At 36.8% G+C, this 24167-nt stretch overlaps 1 protein-coding gene across 1 annotated transcript in view; it reads left to right on the top strand.

Annotated features, from left to right (window-relative positions):
- The window catches only part of LOC129378006 (receptor-type tyrosine-protein phosphatase F-like), a 224795-nt gene that overhangs the window by 12897 nt on the left and 187731 nt on the right, over positions 1 to 24167 (top strand). Inside the window, 1 exon segment of the mRNA XM_055058240.1 lies at positions 22234 to 22376. The gene's annotated coding sequence lies outside the window, so the exon portion shown is untranslated.

Raw genomic sequence — 24167 nt, forward strand, 5'->3', positions numbered from 1 at the left:
CCATGTAATGCAATAATTCAGCCAGTGAATTACAGACTGAGAATCGCTTAAAAGACAGTGCTCCCACTGCTAGGCTTTAATTGCACAAAAACTTTAAATGCTAAAATGTGAGCCGACTTTGTGTAAATAATTTAACCCTGGGGCTCTGCTTAGTGCTTGAGAAATTCTGAAATGTGTGAAGAGTGTTTTTTTTATTCGTTCAGACTGAAAGAAACATCGTTTGCATTTCTGATGTCTATGTTGTCAGGAAAATAAACTGTGAACTGGATTGGATTTTGACTGCCAGCGCTGAGGTTGTGATAATAAAAATTGCAGACTAAGGCCAGCAGAATTAATACGTTTGTAGGCACTCTGGACGATAAAGATGTGGAAGAAGCAATAAAATAAAATAATATTTTATTGAGGTAATATAATCTTACAGATTTTTTTCTTTGCATGAAAAATTCAACCTTTAATTTAAGCATATTCACTTGTGATGATAAAAAATCCCATATGAAAATAAAAATCAAATCACACAATTGTTATTTCACTGATACTACATATATATATATCTATATAGATGTATATATCTATATAGATGTATATCTATATAGATATATATATAGATATTCTAGACATACATTTCCATATATTCGTTTTTTTTCTCCATGCTAATGCTTGCCCGAGAAACATCAAATATTGTCCTATATATGCATAGCAAAGTCTTCATATTTCTTAAGGTAGGATAGAAAAAAATCAGGGATTAGCCCCAAACAAGATGATATGTAGATACTACGGTATCTACAATGACATTTCTCTGCCTCCCTTTTTATCCTACTCACTGCACACAGTGGCAAGATAAATGTGGTTCCTTGTTCAGCTCAGTGGCCTAAAGAGATATTATATTTGTATCCCCACAGAGCCCCAAAAATCATGCATTACTGCATTTAATGAGAACTTGTCTCACCTACATGAAGTCTAAAGCGCTTGTTTAAGATATCAGTAATACCCAGTGATCAGTAGGAGTTCTTGCATGACGTCTCAATTTGAGGTCACCTTACCGTCAAAAATGTGTTGGGCTCAATTAAAATAAACTCTCATAAATTTGAAGTGTATATGGAAAAAAAATTCCTGCTCAGTGTCAAATAAACCAGGGTAAGTTGGTTCTGTTTCAGCATTTTAGAACTTAAACAAGACCTGAAGAAAGGGAATCTGTACTTCAATTAATTTAGTAATTGCCAAATGAATCAGATACTGACTTATGCATCAGTAGCCAGACTTTAACAGTTTCAAGATTATCTGAAAATAAGGAGTCGGAAACTGTTTCAAGGCACAACTGACATGTACTTCTGCTGCCCCAAACAGAAAGATACCCTGGGCAATGACCCATAGCGCTGCTGTCTACGGTTTAATTCTTCATTGAGTTTTTTGCCTTTTAATCAATTATACCCAAATTATAGAGGTGAATTTTGGGAAAAACCTTTCTCAGATTATGCTTCAATAAAATATTAAAGGCTTTTTCCATATCTTTACCACATGTTCCAATAAATGTTCTCAGCTCTTTTAATAAAGTATGCCTTCTTTGATAGAGTTTTGCCTCACAGTGCCTCTCTTTTGTATATTATTAGAAATAATCACCTTCTGTAGTGGGTTGAAAATTACCATCAGATAACGCCAAACTACACAGTTTTTCATCAGGGACGTGTCGTTTTGTCCCGTTCCCATTTTTCTGCTATAAAGTCACAGCGAATGAGGGGAAGCACTGGGACTTTTGAACTGGCTTTTAATGAAATGTCTCCACAGTGACCAACATGATAAGTTGCTTCCTGTGTCGTGTTTATATATAAATATGGGCTGTGATCATATAAATGACCCAGTAGCTAGCTGCACATTACCAACATTCATCAGACTCGCTATAAGTGCATTTCAAGGTTACATACTGCAGCGCAGAGCTAAAATCATGTCAAATTTCCTAACTGCTGCGAGGAAGCAATAGAATATCACAGCATGAGGCTGCAGAGCAGTTTAGGTGGTGGAGGAAGAGAGACTCATTTGACTCTATTTGTGCTAAATGGTATTTATTATATATTTAATGACTGAGGACATGGGGATAAAAGGCTGTTTTCTATTTCAGCAGAGTTTGAAGGTTATTTTCTATGGCAACATATTTAGGGATGTGCTTTATCCTCCCTAATATTGTAATACTTTTATATTTATGTGCACATTCCAACGCCAGGCTTCACAACAATCAATATACAAAAAAAAAACATTTCTGCATGAAGTAGAAATTCCTTTTGTAGCCTTTGCTGTGCTTATTGGAAAAAGAATAAAACTTTTAAAAAAAAGCATTTGTAGCTTTCATGCAGATTCCAATATAAAATGAACAACATAAATATAAATTAGACATTAAAATAAATGCGCTATAAAAGGCGCTGAGAATCCATGAGGATGAAACCAGATCAAGCAGAAGTCAAATGTCATGGGAGGCACAAACGGATGAGAAAAATTCTTGAAAACAATCAATGCAAATGAAATTCAGCAACACCATTCCTTTCCAAAAAAGCCTTTATGTTGTTACTGTGATAGCTGCACCATTAACTAGGGTTCACTGCAATGTAAAGTAGTGCGATAGGGTGCATGCAGATTGCTGAGTGGCAGACGTGGCTTCAAATATTCATGAAAGATGTGCTGTCAAGTAAATATAAGTTTTAATGTTAAAGAAAATCAGCAAATTTTTAAAACCAACTTTGACTTGTTTCCATTCCTCAGTTTGACTGTAAATCACCGTTTCTGTCAGAAAGCAACACTGAGATGGAAACAGTTTTTTTTTTTTTTTTTTTTAAAAGATCACATTTATGTGGCATGATGAATTGAAGTTGTCAATACAACCTCCACTACCAGCTATAACATGATGACACGCTTTGGTGGAACAATATACATAAGATGATCCAATTAGGGTTTTTCTTGCCAATATAATTTCTTGGTTTCCTTTGATATTTACCTGCTGACTTTGATCCATTTTGTCTGTGCCACTCAAAGGATTATAACATTGGGAAGATGTTCTACAAAAAAATTGTGCTTTAGAGTATTTGACAGTGACAGCATATAACAGTCAAACAGGAAAATTACAAGGCTACTCCTCTGCCCTTGATTTTTTAAAAAAAATTTTTTTATCTGTTTTGTACTGGACTTTAAAAATGGCATCAAAAGCTGTAAGTTGATGTGTTCACAAACTCCTACTTTTGATTATATGACAAGGAAAAATATTTAAATTTGCTGTGTTTGACCGAATGAGAGGAAAATCAGCTCATCTCAAATCCATTTATGGTGCAGTTCTGCTATTCGCATTCACTGATCACCTGGTAAAGGTGCACAAAGCCTTAAACTTCATGAATATTTTGTAAAAAGAAACTTTTTTTTAAAATTTGGAGACATCCCTGTCCTACTGTCTCCTTCCCTTTGCTTGATGGAAACATAAACTTGGACCCAGACTTGTTTCTTCCAGTTCCAGTTGTTTTAAGCCTTTAATTATTGCTCTAACTGTAAATATGGGAAAGTCTGCACAAGAAGCCATTGTCTTGCTTGAATGGCATATTCTCTCTTTTTTTCAGTTTGAGTAGTTCTCTCTTTTCACTATATATATCAATACTAAGTGCTCCAAATATTTTGGAAGGTCAAAGAATCAGTTAAGAGGAGATAACATTAACTTTGGTACACTCAGTTTGAGTTGGCTAAAGTAAAAATAAGGTTAAGGGCACATGCTTTGAGGCACAAATTTGAATAGTCTTGTTTTTTTCTTTATTTTCTATTTGATTCAAAACCACTGGCTTTGTCAAAGAAGCAGTTTGTTTTTTTGTCTTAATGTGTTATATTTCTTGGTCAGGGTTAGAACAGGCAGTTTAATAGAAGGAAATCAGTGATCAGCATTAACCAGACAAAAACCTCATCAGTGCAGCATTGGATTTAACCCGTTCACTAAATTTACTCCAATTTAAAGGTTGTAATTAAAAAAATATATATTCTTCTGCAACAAATAATGCATTTATTTTTAGGCATTAAATACTTTACATGTGGGGAAGTAAATGTTGATGTTTATTCTAGACTAATAATGTCATATAAAATCCTATAGTTACAAAATTAGCATAAATAGAAATAAGCTCAACTGTTTTTACTGGTGTTTCTAAAAGTAGACACCAAAACCTGAATTATTTTGTCCTCTGACATTAATGCCACCTCTATATGCAGTACACAACATATCGTATGCTAAAATGCAGCACCGAGCGGTAGTGATTCAATCAACCAGCGGGAGCTCTTGGCACCCTGCATTGTAATGAGGAGATGGAAATCTACCACGACTCGCAGTGCAGACGAAAAGTAGTTTGTTAAATTATGTCCCCAAGAGTTTGCCTGTTTCCAGTTTAAAAGCACCACCAAGCTGCACCTGTGTGCGTGGCTCAGGCTTTTGAGATGTAATGTGGGATCTCTGCTCGTGTGCGACTGCACAAAGAAGTGTCTCCCTTCAGCACTAGTCTTGCCACCTTTTGTCAATCATGGTGTCTGAGCTCAGGTTACACCGGTAACTGAGATAAAAGCTAAGCTAACTCTGCTTGCATCTAAGAGAGTGGGAAGGTGCGTCATCAACCCCCTTGTCTGCTTTGTTTCCTGGTAACCAAAGAAAGAAGAAGGCTTGCTAGAGTTGAAGGGACAACTATTAAATTTCCCAAATAATTACAGCGTGTAGATGCCTTTCAGCATCCAGTGGCAACACCTTTGTAAAGCTCTAATGGGGCTTTATGGGAAAAAAGTGCAAATTTTGTTGTGTGAAATGCATAACTCCGCCACATTGTTTAAAAATGTCCTAAACAAGGGATCAGTTTCAGAAAATTTAATCCCACACAAATTCAACCTGGAGTGACGTTTTAAACATGCCACACCCACAGGGAGTAGCATAGCGCAAAGCTAAAAAGGGTAAGCCAGTCAGATTGCTTCAAAACAACCACAACTTCCTCTTCACAATTAAGCAGGAGGTTCATTGGTTTTGAACTACTTTTAAACGGCGCATTAGAAGACACAAGATGATGACGATTGGGAACCATGTCCAAACAAGTTTTGGATATATTGATGCTTTATTTCCCAGAGTGTATTGCACTAGACCCTAAATCTCAGTTTTCTTATGTACACACGCAAGCAGAAATATTGAGATTCTTAAAAATCTCCACTAGCGTAGAGATTTTTGTAAATGAGCATTTTTAGTAATATTAAAAAGTTTTGTGTGGATGAAAAGCCAAAACGCAAAAAAAGTATATTAATTTTCTCAGATATTTTGCTACATATGAACTAAGCCTGCGTACATTAAAACTAAAAACTCCTGTTGTTTTTTGTTTGTTCTGGTCTATGCATGACATGTTGAGGTATGTTGATTCTGGCTGTCATAAAGCGTGAGAGAGCAAAGTTTTCAGAGTGGATCAAACAGCGAAGTTCAGTGAAAATCTAATTTCTCACAGGAGACGCCAGCAATTTTTAACTGTAAAACCGACATTGTCACCGAACCTTTATGTTTTCATAACTTAGTTTTTGCATGTTTTTGGCCACAGTTGAATTTTTTTTCCTTCTCTGTTAGCAGTTGTTTTTGCCTGGGGGGGGAGAGTGAGGAGGACCCTATGGAAACAGCACGATGTGAGCCATGCTGCAGCTCCTTTAAAAGGGCAATGATTCATGAGGCTGGCTCTCCTGTCCCTGGGGTTGGGGAGGAATAGCTGGCATTATCTTCTGCAAATGGGTCTGAAAATGCTCTTGGCCAGGTTGACCAGACCTGATTTATAGCTCAAGATGAGCTGAATGGTTAGACTCTCTTTCCCAACATATTGGTATGAGGTCCTTTCACTCCTTCATGTCTCAACGTGCATGGGAACTCACAAGTCTTCCCTCTGTAATTTATGCTGTCGTGCATTTTGTATTTATGTCAGAGTAATGGATGCATTTAGAAGAGACAACATGAGGGAGGTAAATGTGTGACACAAACACTATGGTGCTGAAGAAGTAGCTGCAGGTAGTAATATGTCAGCAGAGAGATGAGCAGTTTTTCACCTTTATCTGTCTTTGTCTAAACCTTTATACAGATATGAACCTTATCCATGGTTTAGAGTAGAAAGTGTTGTCCAAGAAATAAAATGGCTTCCTACAATTTTATATTCTTAGACATGTTTTGTGCTCTAAACACCTTCATGTCTACTTCATTCTGAAAGATCCCAGCAGTTCAGAATCTCTGTCAGCAAAGTAATAAAACTGACAGGATTTCAGATAATTAAATGACATAGAACAAGGAAAATATTTAAGATTGAAAACCTTCGACTTTCAGCTCACAAAATAAAAAAAATTGTCTAGGGACATTAAAATTTTGTCATTCTTTTTCTGTTTGACAGACTCCAGTTTGATTCCCACATTACACTAAAAGATGAGCTTAGCCGTCACCCGCATATGAGCACCAATCTCATTGTTAAGTCATCAGTAGTTGCATACAGACAGTAAAGGATAGTTATGACACCACAACCGTTGTGTTTTCACATCAAGCACGCCCTTTCCTGTGACTGTTTTGCCTTTTATGCATCAGAATTGCAGTGTCTGGAAAAACCTGGAGGCCAGAAAAGTCAGATTGCAAACTAGGGTTGCACAAAGTATATTTGACTTACTTTGTGAAGCGTCCAGAATGCAAACTGACAGGGAAGGCTTTAGAAAACATCACCTGCTTCCAGTTTTTTAAAGGTTCCAGCTCTCTCTCAACATTGTGGTGTACAATCTTAAGGAGTACATGCCTAGACACTCCGATGAGCATTAGGAACTCCATAGAGGATCAGCAGCAGTTGCTTTAGGTTTTAATGAGAGATGTTTAATGACTGTATGCTATAGGGATTTTCACATGATCCAAACCTCTTTTCCCATATCAGAAAAAAAGACCCCTTTACCTGATAATTAATTACTTTTAAGTAGGCTGTTTCCAAGTGGATTATTAAAAAGACCTTGTGTCGGACAGATCCTTATTTGGTGGCTTGGCAGCTTGACTTAGACTCCCTCTGCTTTCTGTCACTGCATTGATTAGCTTATCCCCCCTTATTTCTTTGCTTTGTTGTGCAGTCTTCTGCACTAACTCACCTCATGTGATATTGGTCAAGTTGGAGATCTCAGGGACTTGTTAATCCTTTTATTTACTTTGTTGCGAGGAAGTAGATCAAGATGTGCAAAGGTTAGCTTTTCTCAGAGAAAATGGTGGTGGTGTTTTCGTTCAATAGGAGGAGGATTGACTGGTAAATTTCTGATTATGATTAGTTATTTTTGCAGAGCCATAAGAATTATCTGTGCCTTTTATGTTGCCGCAAACTTCAGTGGATTTAATTAGAATTTTGTGCAGTAGAAAAGAAAGGATAGATGGTTTTCAAAACTGTTTAAGTGTAAAAATATGGAAGATGTGTAGCATGCAATTATATTCACACCAAATGTCTTTGCAGTGCAAATTTGATCAACATTCAATATTTTGGGGATGTAGGTCTTTACTAGCTTTCTACATGTACACACTCATGCTTTGAAAGTGGCTTGAGATCAGCATGATTTGATGGAGAACATCAGTGAAAACCAAGTTTTAAGGGTTTAAAAATATTCTGATTTAGTTTTAGATCTAGACTTTGACTAGGCCATCCTAACTGAAGTTCTGGTTGTAAGTTTGTTGTCCTGCTTGAAGTTTCTGGTCTAAAGTTTTTTGCAAGTTCCAACAAGTTTTCTTCTCTGACTGCATTTCTTTAGATTCATTTTCCCAGGAACTTTGACCATCTTCCCTCAACTCTGCTGAGGAAAAACCTCCCTACAGACACTGCCATTACCATGATTTCATACCACAGATGGTGTTTTCTTGGGTGATATATTTAGTTTTATTGCCACAATGGTATTTTACATTTAGACTATGAAATTAAAATTTGCTCTCATTTGACCAGAGCCTTTTCCTGAAGATCTTGCTTTGTCCCCTGTATGATTTCCAACAGTGACTTTCGTCTTTTCCATGAAGGCCAGATTTGTGGATTGCTTTGTACCTCTTCCAGCTGGAGCTCTGTTCATTCCCTTATTGCTGCTGGGGTTTTTCTTCACAGACCACTAATTAGGACTTGTAAAGTCGTGACGCTGCTTGAATATAAAAACAAAATCAATTGCAAACAGGTTTCAGATTCAAACATTTTCTCTTGAGAGCAGTGGCTGTTGACCGTCTTTTTCCAAATATTTTTTGATTTGCTCATTTTCACTTGTTGGCAGCTTCACCCCCAAATGAAATCGACAAGAGAAATATTGAGGTAAGGGTAGTAACTAGGATGAAAAGGTCCAGTTGATTCATTATTTTACAATCAAATGCCTGAAAAATGTCATGTAATTGGATTAAGTAGTTTAATAATTGTACTTTAGATTACTTGTTATGAAATAGAGGGGAGAGCTAACAAACACGTAGCAATCCATACAAAGCCTTTTGGTTGGGTTTGAAGAGAAAAACAGGACCTGCTGGGAATCTGATCCAGTGATAATGAAGAGAGCTGTCTAAGTTTTCACTCTTTTCTTCTCTTTTTTTTTACAGGCTTAAAAAGATCATCTATCTTTGATTCAAGAAAGCCTAATGCAATATTTCAGCAGCCTCTACAGCTCTTTTAAGCACTTAAGGCTTTTCTTTTCACCATCGTGTTGTTTAATACACTTTATGTATAAAATAGAGTTAGGCAGTAGCAATGACTTTATTACTAGGCAGAAAATGAAATGAAATTTCATTTTTTTAGGTCATATTTTGAGCTTTTTTATTCTTGCACAGAACTTACTCACTTTTATCTGAAAGTAATGCACTGGCATAATTTATCTGCCAAAGTAGCACATCTAAACGTATATCAAAGACATGACCAGCTTGTGGGAAAATAGTCGCAATGATTTTAGTTGATACAATAATTGACATTCTGATTGCTTTGGAAGATGGCCAATAATTTCCCTACGAGATTAATAAAGTTTAACCTAACCTAACCTAATCGCAAATATCGAATGTAAATTTGTAAAGAAAGTGGATGCAGCTGTTGATGTTCCCATAATGCATAGCTGAAATGCTCTTTTACACAGCAAGTTGGTGGAAAAGTGTATCATGAATAGATTTGAAAGACTTGATGGTGGGCAATTTCATGTAAAGCTCTGATCTAGTGCAGGTCATTTGATCTTGGACTGGTTCTTTGATGTTGAGTTGAATCGAATCTGTTAAGAAAATCTAATCTAATTCAGCTCTACAGTACACTCATTACTTTAAGTAAGTCTGATTTAAAGTTGGCAGCGCATGTTTTTGTGACTTATCAAGCCATGTTATTTATTTTCAGTGTCTGTGTCCCTTTTGATTGCCTCCTTCTACAAATAGTAGATGTCTTTTGGTATCTCCCAGTGTTCTACTGTGTGAATACCGGGTACATTACTTATGTTGTAATGTCACTGAATCATTTTTATATATTTAAAAATCCACTAATAATCTGGGGCTCAACCATGACGTTTCTTTCTTCTGACTAGAAGTAATTTTACCATGTAGAATGTGAGGTGAGTAAATATTCATCAATGCAGACAGAGAGACTGCATAGTATAGAAACAAAAACACTGAACTGGATTGTGTATTGTACTGATATCAGCCTATTAATCTTTATATTTATTATTGTTTATAAGGCTTCTGGTTAGGTGGTAGAATTTGCTGGCCATTATAAGGATGTAGGTCGGTTTTCTGATCCTGTGAGCCCTAGAGGTGGATCAGACCTGAATCTGGCAGAAACAGATGTTTTTTGTTACCTTAGAGCAGCTGGGAGCAGGTGCTCAAAAAGCTCCAGTGCTTAGCTAACAAGTCCTTCATCTGGACAGATGTCTCTGTTGTGAGGTTGTTGAGGCTGGAGAGAGCACTGATTTGGTATTTAAGCATTTCAACGGAGTCCAGCAGCACATTATCTTGCAAATAAACACTGCTTTGAGTTGTGTTTTTAAAATTTGATCAAATGAGATAATCTTGCACACATTAGAAGGCTCTGCAAATGTGCAGACTAGTTCCTGTTACCTTTAAAAAAAATGTACTTATCTCTCCAAACAAGAAATACATACCGTGTTGCATTTGGGTTTAATTTGCCCAAGTAAAATTCAAGCCTCAATTTAACCGAAACAAACAAAAGAAAAACCCTAATTGACAGTCGAATTTTCTCGGCAGTGGAGCAAAAATCTCTAAAGTGATTTTAGTTCAGAATAAACAATAGGAGCTTTTCTGAAATGCCAGCAAACGGAGGATGATTTATAAGATAAGCAAAAATAATTTGTGGTCGTCTGCATATTCATTGCTGACTTGTGCCATTATTCAGAGGCTCATTTACATTTTAAGCAGCATATCATGGTCAAGGACTATGTGTACTTCCTCCTGCGAACCTCTGGAGCATTGCAATGAGTTTGTCTTTAAGCGAAGAGATGTGCCTATTGATTAGACAGCTTGACCTGTGTTGGTAGCAGATGAGCATTCCCTCAATTTGAAATCTGGGAGGGATCACACCATTGATTGACCTTGATCAGACTAAATTAGACGAACAAACCGCTTGCGTTTATTTTGTAATCATGCTGTAATATGCATTCCTATCTTAATTGGGTTTGTCAGATCAATGGATTTGTTTTTTTACTGTGAAGCTTTAAGGAAAGGCAAGCCTTTCAACTTCTCATTTGTGGGATTCTAATTATCTCCCTTCCCTCAGGCTTTTCATCTGTAGGAATTTTTATCAGAGATGTGCGTAAGTGCAAGTAAATGTTTGTCAATAATATGTCAGTCCATCTGGACTGATAAATACTAGCTATCTGGCTTTAGATGTGTGACAACCTAAATATCAACAACAAGTGTGACTGGTTTGAATTGCAAAATGTCTCGGCTGGGTGATGATGCTTCGTCATCTTTGGCATTTAGCCAGTTCAAAATCTGGGGCTGAATTTCAAGGATACAGAGAAGCGAATCTGTTCTGTGTTTGCATCCCGGAGAGGAAAGGAGTCATTGGATTGATGTTTTTGGCTGATAAGGACAAACCAGAGCAGAAAGATTGTTTTTCTGGCAGCTGAATTCAAGGCATAATATGATGCCCGACAGGTGAAATGAACGATAATTTTTCTGTAAGCCACTTTGTAAAAACCTTTACAGTATACATAGTTTTGTCCATTTAGAGGACCCATTTGTACCCAAGCTTTAACTTCCTGGCTGATATCTTGGCATTGAGCTTCAGTATTTCCACATATTGTTCTATCCTCATAATCCTATCTGTACATCAGACTCCAATCTCCAAAAAGAGAAGTTTTTGTCCACAAGTTCATTTGCACATAATTTGGCTTTCTATGATGCTTCAGACACATGTCTTATGTTGTTGTTTTTTTTGTCTTGGATGGGCTGTACTGAAACAAATTTTGTTGTGACTCTGTGCAATGACAAAAGAGGCTGATTCTCTGATTCTGGTACTTAGCAAACAGAAATAATTACCTGATTTATATAACTTATAGATGATCTATAGATGGCTTTAGGAGCACAGCAGTGAGTTTGAGTTGTTGACTTAACCGCCAAATACCTAAGACCTCAAACCATCGAGCATTCGTGAGATGTGCTTTACACACATGTTCGATCCATGGATATCACACCTCACAACTTACTGAGTCCAAAGCAGAAGGAGCCAGAGGTGTGGCTCACAAGCCACTTGTGACAGTTTCTTTAAACATTGCTTTATACAGCAAGCATGTTTGACCAACGAGTGACCTGCATCTGGTTCTTGTTACTGAGAATAAACACAAAAAAAATTCTCAACCAAAAAAAATCCAGAATAATTGACCCAAAGTAATATATGAAAATTGTATGCTGTTCTGTTAATAGCTCAAATATGATTCGCTGACTCCTTTTTTTTATTTAAAATCTATCAATTTTTTTTACTTTTAATTATTTCATGCATATACATTATTTACATATATGCTTAGCATGGGAAAAATAAATTTCTTGAGTGTTTAACTTTATATAGCTAAGATCTGGGCACCACCAATGTAAAGGATTTGCCGCTACCTTCTCCGGAGGTCTATCAGCGCCCATGTCTTGACTGGCCAGAGCTATTTTGGCTGCAAAGAGGAACCAAAATAGTGTTAGGGTAGTAATTCTTATGTTATCCATGACTGGTTTAGCTTGCAACTGGCAAACAAAAGAACAGGTTGGAGGTGTTAAAGGTAAATCGGGGCAAGAGGGTTATATAAGACTGCAAATGTTCTACATGCCAAAAATAAAAAAAAGATATAAAATGCACAGAAGAGAAAGTATCTAGGAGAAGCAGTGGACAGTCGGTGCGGGGAAAAAAATTACAAGTTTTATTATTTTCCTATTAAATTAAATATAGTCATCTCTAGCACTCCCTTTTTTTTTTTTAACACCCAAGATTTTTGCCAACATTAAGCAAAGGCGCCAACTGACTCTTCAGGGTTCTTGTTGAATCCTAAAGAGCGGCGCTGCAGCCGCAGGACCAGAACTCAGCAGGGGAGCCTATCCTAAGGCTCTTGTTTCCCTCTGGTGCATCACTCTAATGTTCGAACGTGCTGCCTCGCATTATCAAGAGCAACAGTACGTCTGCCGTTTGACTGTGCTGTTTAACAGGCCTACGAGATGTTTGTGTCTGAGGCTGACACACAGTAGGGGCAGTGAGCGTGTATGCACAAGATTGGATCCTCTAGCACATGTCAATAAACAGCCAGGGAAGATGGGGAGTTATATTGCCACTGCCAGACTAGGAAACTTGGAAAAGTGCAGTAAATGGCAGTTTTGCCTGAGGAGTGGGGCAAATACTATAGTATCCCAGCCTCTGTCGATGTTATTAATCTTCATTATAAGGATTAGACCCACAGGCAGGGTATGACAATAACTATTGTCCTTTCACCTGAGGCCAGTTGGCCAGATAAATTTTATGGTCTTAATATTTTCTCAGTGTTCTGGGCTTTCTTTTTCTTGCGTTAAATCACCTATTTAGTCCTTTTCTTTCTAAATATTGACAGCTTGTTACAGACATTGTTGTTACACTTAGAGCTCCTTGAAACTCCTTTATCGCTCCTGAAAAGTGATTCAGATAAAAACAATTGTATACATGAAGGCCTTTACTAAGTCAAAGAGTTAACAAGTGAAATGGTGGGGAAAAAAATTATTATTTTACGAAAATGTGCTGAAATAGATTGAGTTGTTGATACCCCATTAAGAGATTTTTAATTATGGGTTCCTAAAGAGAACAGCATTAAAGTAGATCTTTTCTAGGTTCCCTGCCTTGGGAGGTGACTTTAACATTAATAATAGAGGTAACATCACAGTGTATGCTGCCAGGAGCAGGTATTCTAAAACAGAGTTTAACTTATTTCAAACAAAGACAAAGTGATTACAGTTTACATTTTGAACAGTTTTTTATTTCCACCTGAAAGTCGCATAATTAGCATGACTAGCATTACTAAAACAGCAGTTTCAGGGAGTATTCCCTCAGTTTTCAATCGGATTTCTGTACCCAGCATGTTCCAGAATATTTTAAGGAAAGAAATCTCAAAAAGGTAAAACCGTTTTCTGCTTGGAGCTGCTTATATTAATAACTCAAACACCAAAAATGCCTTAGTGTGTATTAATTTGCACAGCAGGAAAACATCTTTGCATGCAGGAGCTGACATTTTCAGTCTTCCTTAAATCTGTGTCTGGATTGGTTGCTTTGCAAACCAATGAGTAGCATGTCATGAACCATTGCACCTCGGTATTTGAGCTTTCAAAGCTGCATTTATTGTCTTTGGATTGTTTTAGATATCTACTGAATATGAGTTAAAATCATGTCAGATATAATAGTCTTCTGGAAGGGTACCAACAAATTCTACATGTAGGTTCTCATAAAACTGTAGAGGAAATTTAGCCTTTTTGTTTCTAAATTAATGTGATTAAAGCATTATCTCAGATTACACAAATACTGTCTGATGGAAGCTCACTTTGTTGTTGGAACGCTTGTATTGCCAAAGCATTTGCTTTGTCATTTATAACTTACCTCCATCCTGATCAAAAGAGCTGGTTGGCATGATTCTTGTTCCTGCTGCTGCCTGAAAAATCCTCTCTCAGCCTTAACCTCCATTTTCTCTCAAGCCTGAAGCAACAGTGAGTTCAAGAAGAAGGGAATCTTTTGTTCAAACTGCTCATAATATTGCATCAAGCATTGTATCAATCACTGTTTGTCAGCCATTGAGGCAGTAATTGAATTTATGCAGAAATTTAATAAGCTTAATTACTGAAACATAGGGCCTTATAGGACAGTAAATGAAAAAGGAAGATGGGATCTTAAACTGCACTGTACAGGTCTTCTATCATATTCTGTTCATAAATGTTTTGCTAATGAAGTTTATGCCATAATTTGCACTTTATGTCCTTGGAACAAGTTGTTTATTACATTAGATTTTACATGTTCAGGGTCTCCTTTTGAAATGTGTAGTTTCCTGGTCTGGATGAGTATAAATAAATTTAAACAAGTGTAAAGAAAGTACTCACATTTCCGGACTTTTTCTTCCTCCTGTCCTTCAGTATGTCTTTCCTTTCTCTTTTACTTTCTTGTCCCTTGTATCCTTTCTTCCTTGTGTTATTTTTTCTTTTTTTCATTCTCTCCATAATTGTTTTTCAGATTTGCTCTTTCACTTCTTTTTTTCTATTGTGTTCATCTATTCTTTATTTGTCCTTAATTTCTTTCCCCCCCCACCTGCTCTGCTTTGTTTTCTTCTTTGCATAATTGCCTCTTTGGTACCTTCCTTCTGTGTTTTCTTTCTTGGTTTTGCTTTTATTTTTCTACTGTTTGTCTTTCCTTCCTTCCTTGTCTCATATGCTCTCGCTTTTCGAATTTTTTTTCTTTATTTATTTTGTTCTTCTTTATGTTCCCCTTTATGTTCCTCTTTCTTTGTTCCTTTACCTCCATCCTTGTAGTTTGTGGTTGTCCAGGTTCCAAACATAAAGCCTACTATAAATTATGATAAATTAACAGGTGAATCTTACTTTATTTAGTAGAACTTAATGTAAAGAAAGCAAACTCTGGGAATTTGATTGTGAAATACCTTAGAGTTTTTACATAAATATATGTAGGAATTCTGCTGGAAGACTCACTGTTTTGTCTTTTTCTAATGGACACCATTTGATAAACTTGCCTTTCAGTGTTCATTTTCTTCAAGGGTTTGAGTTTTTTCTTCTAATCTGTGCCTGTCACACATGGGAATTGAGGTTTCCCATCACTTGTCAGAAATGGCTGCCAGATCGCGGTAGAGCGGATTGGGACTCTCATGTTCACGAAAAAACACAAGCGATCTAATGAGTTTCGTGAGATAGTTTAATTTCGAAGACATTTTTCGCAGTCGGCTCAAATTTGAATATTGAAATTTGTTCTGACAGCCTCACCGTGTGCCACCTTAGAGTTTGTCAGAGCGTTGCTATGAGCACATTTAACATCGTGCTGTTAATCAAATTTGACACAAAGAAAAACTGTGTGGCTTTTGTTTCACTTCGTAACCAAAAGCGAAATTAAAGCCAGAGATTGTTGCACCATGTGCCAGCAATCAGTGTGTGCAGCAGATGTATCTGGTTGAAATTTTGAAGGAAAATGACAGCAAACACAGACTGTACACTGTAAGCTGAGCCAGCAGCACCTCGTATATTTGCCTGCTTAGCAGCTTTCTCGCACTCCCACATTAGGACTCATTAATGCACTGGCAACACAAATGTGTAAGAATAGCCATTCTCTGTATTTTCCCATCTTGCTGGTGATTAGACTTACAGAAATGCTTTTGGTGAAGTTATATGGCCGAGTCATAACTACAGAATTTGTAGCAGGGCACAATTAAAATCTTGCTGTTAAAAATAGTGCATTTTAAATAATTCAGGGCCAGTTAGAGTAACACTTTGGGATTTTCCTGAGGACTTTCCCCTACAGGCTCCATCGTGCTCAGTAAAACAGCCAATGTAACCGATCTGATTAATTCATGAAAGTATTAATCTGGCAAGTCAAAAATAATTTGGTCTTATTGTTTGTCTAAGCTGAAACATTACTTCAGCTTCTGTCGTAAGAATTTTCTTCATTAAGACATCTGTCTTTCATAATTACTCTTAAAGAAAGTTTTTTTTTTTTTTAAATGACCTCACCATACTAAAGCATGTCATCAGGCACTATACTGTTCAATGTGGATGTTGCTATTGAGGGAAGAAAACTTGATCCATTCACAATGCTATTTAAGGAACGTGCAAGACCCAAATAGTCAAGTCAGGGGTGTCAAACTCCAGTCCTCAAAGGTCCTGCAAGGCTCAGAAGATCTTATCTACACAAAGAGGAGGGAATTAAGCCATTTCATTCCAGTGTTTTGTACCTGTGGCACATCGAAAAACTGCAGGACACTAGCCCTTGAGGACTGGAGTTTGACACCTGTGGTCTAGATAAATTACAACAAAATTTCTAACATTAATATTTTTTCTGAATCTGCACACCTTTGTCTGTCTTGAAATGTACTGATTGACAAATGTTCTCTTGCAATGTATCTCAGACACTTATGTTTACAGTTAGAAATACTAAACGTGAATTTCCAAGTGGATGTCAAAATTAGGGGTTTCCTGGTCAATAAAATAATTACCTTTTTTTGCCCGAATCTCATGGACCTAAGATAGATTCTGTTGTTTTACTTATCAGGTCTATAACACAAACATAAGAAAACTTTAATTTTAAACCTTTGCTTATCTATGTTCTCAGACTTTTTCAGTTGTCTTTATTTTTTAAAGGCACATTTAAATTTGTTTGGGTGTTAGAGAACATTCTGGATTTGATGTTTTATCAACAGGAAACACTCAGGTTGGTGTTAAGCACTGGGCAGAAGCAAAACATAAAATATTTGATGCATTTTGATAAGCTTCTTATGGTTAAATTGTTGAAATACATAAGCAGCGAGGTAAGGTCAGAAGCCTGTTTTTTTTATGTTTTTATCAGTATGTTTGCCTTGATATGGAATGCCTCATGAACTGCCCCAAGATTTGTCCCATCAATCTGCTGTGAAAGAGTGGGCTTCTTCACAGGCTGTCTGCCGTTCTTTCATTGTGGCCCTGTTGGGAATGGTGATTGGATCTCAGTCAACCAGCAATAGATGGATTGGCCCTCAACTGGGATGATTGAGTGGCGCTCCTGTGTATGCACGTGTGTATAGCTTTGTGTGTGCTGCGGTGTGTGTGTTGCGTGTGCTTACCGTGTGCACCATGCTACCCTCTCCGAAACAACAGCACATCTGTTTCGCTCCATCTCCTCTCGCTCTCTCATTTGAATTTCGAGTTCTCTCAATCATTGCCAGCACTGCTTTGCACTGCCTCTGGCTTACTGGTACAGAGCGGCATGGCTTTCCTTTGAACAAAGTTTCTTGATTTAGACATCAAATTATCATCAAGATGCAACCAAATGTAGTCCCGATGGAAATTTAAATCCAAGTTGACACTATTAGAGCATCTGTGATGTAAAATGAAGGCGATACAGGATGAGGTAATGACTGTACCTTTCTTCTCCATTCATGAGAAACAGAATAACTTTAAATCGGATGCCTAATGCGAGAATATATTTCAGCTAAATCTAAATCTACATTAATGTGACCCTGGATGGGAACACAAAGTTATGTTTTTTATGTTAGGAAAACCATCACACAGCCTGATCTGGAGGCATGTCACTCATAATAGTGTGCACTGTGTTGTATTAGTCTATTCCCTTTTTAATGACTTGGTAATTGCTTTGTCCCCAGCTATTGAGAGGACTGCCATGCACTATTACAAAAGTTTAATGATGTGTAACTATTCCTCTTAACAAAGCCATCAATCACAGGTGTCACTATGGCAATGGCATTAGTCATCGCACAGATGTTGTAATCAATTGTGACGCCAAAATAAGGTGGCACGCGCGGCGCATGGAAGTCACTCTACCTGCAGAAGTCGACCTTTATGAGTTTTGTAAAGGAAATGGGGGTTATGCAAAACTAGTACATGTTCTGTTGGTTCTATTTATAGTCTTATGGAAATTAGCTTTTTTTTTCTACCTCCCTCTCTCCATTCTTCATTTTATGAAAATTTACTCAGGCCGTGGAGCAATCAGGGGAAGTTCAATCATCTGTTTTTCTGTAGAGTGGCCAAGTTATTATAATCAGAGCTGCTTAAACCTTGGACTTATTTTTGGTCTTCATGAGTTGTTTGAAAAGTACTAGATTTGAATGTTTTGTCTTGAAGATGAATTAAATCAAACATGGCACTGCAGAACACATCCATGAATGCATCCATGTTGCATAGCAGGTGATAAAATGAGTCACATCTTTAGTAAAGTACACCCACAGTTCTACTCAATTGTTGAAAATAAGAGAAGTGTCAAGTAAGAAGGTTGATTTTTAGCTTGACAAGGCGGAAACTCATAAATCCTCATTTTTTTAAATGTAAGAACCTGTAGGTCACACTTATAAGTTGAGAGAAGATAATAGAACAGCTGAGTGAATTATAATTTGTGTTTTTGGAGGACTTTCAAGATCTAATTGTGAAAAATACTGCATTAAGAAATTGGATTTTGCTGACTTTTGTGTGCAAATTGTTACTGTAGAAACAAGAATCAAATTTAGCTATTTTCATTTTACAAATGCAGTCATAGGAACATATGTTTTCATACAGTTCCTAATTTTCTAATTCAGAACAGCTGTGTCTATAAGCAGGCCTGCAGCACATCTTGTTATTTTGTATGTCTTTGTAGTATAATATCAGAACCTCAAGGACATTTGAAGGCAAATGGGGATCAGCTCAAATCCTAAATGGTACCCAAATCTGAAATAAGAAATAGCTGAAGTTTCTAGTTCTGTGCATCCAGAAGTATAACTTACAGCAATGCAAGCTGAGAATGCCAGTCATTTTTAAAGGCTCTGTAACTGTAATCTCTGAATTTCTACCGTCATGCAACCATCATATTTCTGAATCCAGCTATGATCTGAACTAAGAGCTTTAGGGTGCAGATATTTTTTTTAACTTTCACTGTGCAGCAGTTGCTTTCCAACCAAAGAAATGTCTATCAAAGAAATGATCATTGTCTTCAATCTTTCTCATAAATGTTTTTTTCAATACACCCTTTAAACATTCCAAGGCTTTTTCACAAAGTATAGTCAAGACAGCATCAGATTAAACTGGCTGAGGAAAACCAAACTGTAATTCTCATACTTGAGTCTTTCAATTTCCTCTTTATTGACCTTCCTGAAATCTCAAGCAATTTCAGTCTCAGACTTTTGAGTAACTTCTTCCTTTTGCTATAAGGCCAGTCATCTGATTCACTTCAACCACTTAGCCTTCAATTATCCAGCATCTCTTCAGTGATAGAAGCCGAGGCGCCAGCGGTGGCTGAACCAGACTGCGGGACTTTCCCCCAGTGGACTTGAGTTTGGTTTTGAACTTGACTGCTGAGATTTTACCCTTTGTTAAATTTGGTTTAGCCAGAAACACCTACTTATCTAGTTAGAATTACTTCTGAAGGTTTATATATATAAAAAGAAATGGACAGAAAAGAAAAGAAAAAAAATAGGTTTTTCTGTCAGAATTCAAAGTGGTTGACTCCACAGCATGCATTTACACAACTACAGAAAGTGACACTTTCTTTTTCCTAAAGCCATTTTCACACATGGACAACATCCTGTTTTTCCACTGGCAGCTGAATATTTCGGTGTCATATGTGAATTACCCCCAAGATGCTCTTTACAACATTTTATGACTGAAATCTGACGTGGTCGCTTCAAGTAACATATACGTTTTACCAGAGTAAATGGCTGCAGCCACTATAAACAGAGAGCAGTGGCAGGATGATCTGGTTTCATCTGCTGAAATCAACATGGGAGATTTTTTTTTATTTGAAGGTCAGGGCTCTCCAAAATGCATGGTTTTACAGTTGCAAGTCTATTTTTCATCAACAGGAAGATGTTTGAAAGAACTTACTCTGCCGTTTCTTATTCAACTGTGATTGCCTTGCAAACCTGGGGAGGAACTTCAGAGATTCACAGCTCAGGTTGAGAGGATAATGTTGACATGAACACTATTTGCTGTGATTTCCACAAATTTAGGTTTTATGAATGGCAAGAAGTCAGAAGTCATTTGAACGACTGGCAGTTTTTAACAATCTTCATAGGAGACACAGTGGAAGAAGGTTTTCTGGTCTGATGTCAGCAGAAGTTAAAGGGGACATATCCAAAATTCACATTTTTTCATTACGCTGAATTACATGACTTTGTGTCACTTTACCAAAAATGAGCAAAGTTTTCTTTTTTTCCACATTTTACGCAGAGGAATATTTTAATTGGCACACAAAGCAACACAATCTACAGTAACCTATCACCTTATTTCTTACAATTTTCAGCACTGAAAAAACTTGACCTTTTCCTGCTTCCTTTGTAATCCCTCGTAATCTATTTATTTTTCAAAGAAATTTGGAGATAAGAAAATCAATCTGAAAAATGGACTGAAACAGATTTCATGAACCTCTTGATTATTTATCTGCAAATTTTGCCCAACCACAATCTATTTTTTTTGACAAGTCTTTTATTTTTTTCCCTCAATTAAAACTGAACTAGTTAAGCTTTTCTATCTATGCATTTAAGATCAGTCTCTTAGTGAGCTGTTGCAAGTAGAAGTAATATTCTACATGAATAATTTGTAATCCTCTGGGCAATTAAAATTAAAAAACCGTAAGTAGTGGCAAATGCCTGTAACACCTTCCAAAAATACGCAGGAAACATAAAAAACAAGCTTGGTGGGTCTTCACTTTATTTCACTTTTAAAATATATCATCTTTGTCTTCTTAGGTGCATTAAAATCACCAATAACTTAAAATTGTCACACACAAAAAACCTTTTGCCACGAGTTGAAATGATGCTCATGTTGTTAAATGAGTTAACGCTGATTCATGAACCCTGACTTCTGTTTAGCTGCAGCCACACAAAAACCCAATTGCTAGAAAGAAAAAAATTACTTAAATAAACCGGTCTGACAAATAGAAGTACATTGAAAAAACAAAAAAAGCACCACCTTATGCACCAGTTTAAAGAACTTGCAAGACAAGTGAACATAGTCTGGAAATAGGTTGCTGTTTCTTTCCCAGGATTGAAGAATCCTGTCAATCACAATGAGAGCCATTATCTACAAATGGGGGTGGGAACAACATACAACAGTAATGAACCATCCCAGGAGTTTCTGGCCGACCAAAATTACTCCCAAGATTTCACTCACAACTCATCCAGGAGATCTTAATGCACCAAAGGCCCACAGGTTGGGGGGGTTATAAAAAAATCTAAATAGGAGCAAAAAATGGAATTCAAATTTAGCTCATATTTGCCCAAATAATTTTTCACGAACATTTGATGGTAGCATCATCCGTTATTTGTTTCAGATATGGACAGGTTGGTTTGGACAAGCTTTCCCTCCCAATAAAAAAAGTGCTTGAAAACAGTTTTATATTTACTCAATTCATCTTTAAGAATAAACTTTATTTGATCTCATATATGGAAGTGTGACCAACAAAACAAAAAGCAAGAACAAAAGACTTGTGTGCGATGTTTGTAACTATAGTTAGGATTGCAGGTAAAGCGGTTATACTCAGCTGTCTCCACTAAGCTGATTTCTTCACTGTGTCGGAAAAGAGAAACATTGTTTCTGTAATTTGATGTGGTGGATTAGAGAACCTTGATTTCCCCAGGTACAACACTCCAGGGGAACATAAATTTCTCTGCCTTTGTCTGCCTTTCTAATCGCTTACAAGTGCACATATGCATGACAAAAGGCAGCAATCAGGCAAAGTAATGGCACTGAGTGGCCAGATGAAAGCACAGATCATTACATGAAAGCCGGTGTCAGTATGTGTAATCAAAATAATTCTTCGCTAAACATTATATGGTCCCTTTGGTGGTCCCTCATGGGAGTCTGAGCATTGCTCTGCTTTGCTTATCCCCCCCTGTACTCCCATATCTCACCCTTTGACCTTTTCATTAGACAAATAGGCCAACCCATTCTCTGGGCTTCACGTTTGATTGACGGCATCAAACTGTTTCCGATGCCAACCGTGAGAAATGCAAGGACAAAAGCCTCCGTCTCCTCCCCTCTCTCACAACTTCCTCTCTTTTCTTGCCTCCCTTGTTTGTGTCCCTCAGAAACGGAGCACGTGTGATATCATATGTCCTCCGAGTGGTCCACACATATAGCAAGAGGGTGGGATACAGCAGATGCTAATTCTCTCCACTCCAGTCTTGTTTTTCAAGAGGAAGTTGAATGGATTGGTCACACTTTGCACAAGGTCGGTGGTAATATATTTTTTTTCAGACATATGTTCATGCATTTCTTTGTGGATTTAAGGACATTACAGAAAATGTTTAGAAGGTCAAGTTAATGCATCGCTGCCAAATTCACAGCTGATGTTTCCACCAAAGCTTATGTTTTTGTAACATATTTAGTGGAGGAGTTTCTGCGAAAAGAGAATTGGACAAGATAAACCTAATTTTCCATATTGATTAAAGCATACTTAACAATGTATCTCATGAGATGAGATGGCTATTTTGAATTCATATTTACATTTTTGAGGAAAATCTAAATCTTTTTCACCAATAAAGCAAAGGTTTGACAGATTACAAATTTTGTTTTGAAGATTCTGTAATAAATGTAGAATCATTTTTGCTCAAGTTTGACTGTTGTGGGTTCTATGCTCATTTATTTCTAAAGTGGTCCCAACATTAAAGAAATAACTGAAATTTGTCCCTTTTTGTGACTTCACAAAATCCCAAAGTGTATCTTACAGATTCTGTGCTCAGTATTGATTAGACATGATAGATGTATGATATTGTTTTGGTACCTCAAGAACTAGTTCCCATCTAACTTCAACATAAAAGACTCCCTAAAGCGCTTGAATTTATTTGGATTTTTTAGACTCATAACACTTCCACAAAATCTTGTCGCACTTTCTTGTTTAGCTTAGATTTTGAAATGGAGAGGATCAAATGAACTCTTGATAAATATAATGTAATAGACCTTTGTTAAAATTACTACTTCAAAATAAGAGTACCCAAGTTCAGTTTCAGTATAACCTTGGTGCATGTAACATCGTGTGCACATTTGTTTGGACTGTTGATGGGTTCATCATGAAAAACAGAAAACTGTTTTTCAAAAATCCTGGGAAAAATGCTGGCCCACCATTCTTAAAGCACTATTGAAACCATTTGTCCATGCCATAAATAGCGAAACATTAGCTGCTAAAGATGGTAATGTTTACAAAACTTAAATATATTAATAATTCAGAGCTGAACTGACTTATTCTCATTGATTATAAATTATTCAAAATACAATTTGTGAAACCTAAAAAGTATTTCTAAAGTCTTATTTTTTATGAGCCAAATATTGTGTATAGTATCTTGTCTGATTTACTGAATGTGTCATCATACCCCATGCATACCTGTGTGAGCACACCCCTTTATGCCTAAATGGCAGAGGAATGCATTGTCTGGTTTTATTGCAAGTAACAAATCATACTGTTTGTCCAATTTGGTTGAAGATGTGCTCAACTCAGGTTTGACATCATCCCGAGAGCTGACCTTTGACCGCTAACACATACTGAATGCAGCATAATTCTTATTAGTCACAGCATGAGTTAATTTGCAATATGTGCCCACGAGCACAAATTTTGGTAATACTAAAGGTTTATTTATATGCATTTATCATTATAATTTTACAATATTACACATCATTACATAAGCAGCAGAATTCTTTCTTATTCCCAGTCTCATTCACTTTTGTGTCTTTGTCAGCTGTCAGACTGCTGCACCTCCTTAACATACTGCAGTTAGGGCTGTTGCAATTTCTACCAAGTAAAAACCTTTATATTCTGAGCAGTCATATAATTATCTTTAAGTCATGCAGTAGGCCTTATTCTCTCCTCCCCCTGCAGCAAAATTGGTGCAATATCCCAAAGTTGCTGTTTTTTATAAAATGATTCTTTTGGACAAAGTTTTTCCTGAAGGGTTTGTAATAGAGTGAAATTTTGCAACAATTTTTACGAGTTGGTAGAAGATTACTGAACAAGATGTTCTTTTACCTA

This window comes from Poeciliopsis prolifica, unplaced genomic scaffold (assembly GCF_027474105.1).
Source record: "Poeciliopsis prolifica strain line A6 unplaced genomic scaffold, Auburn_PproV2 SCAFFOLD050, whole genome shotgun sequence".
In the NCBI taxonomy this organism is placed as follows: Eukaryota; Metazoa; Chordata; class Actinopteri; order Cyprinodontiformes; family Poeciliidae; genus Poeciliopsis; species Poeciliopsis prolifica.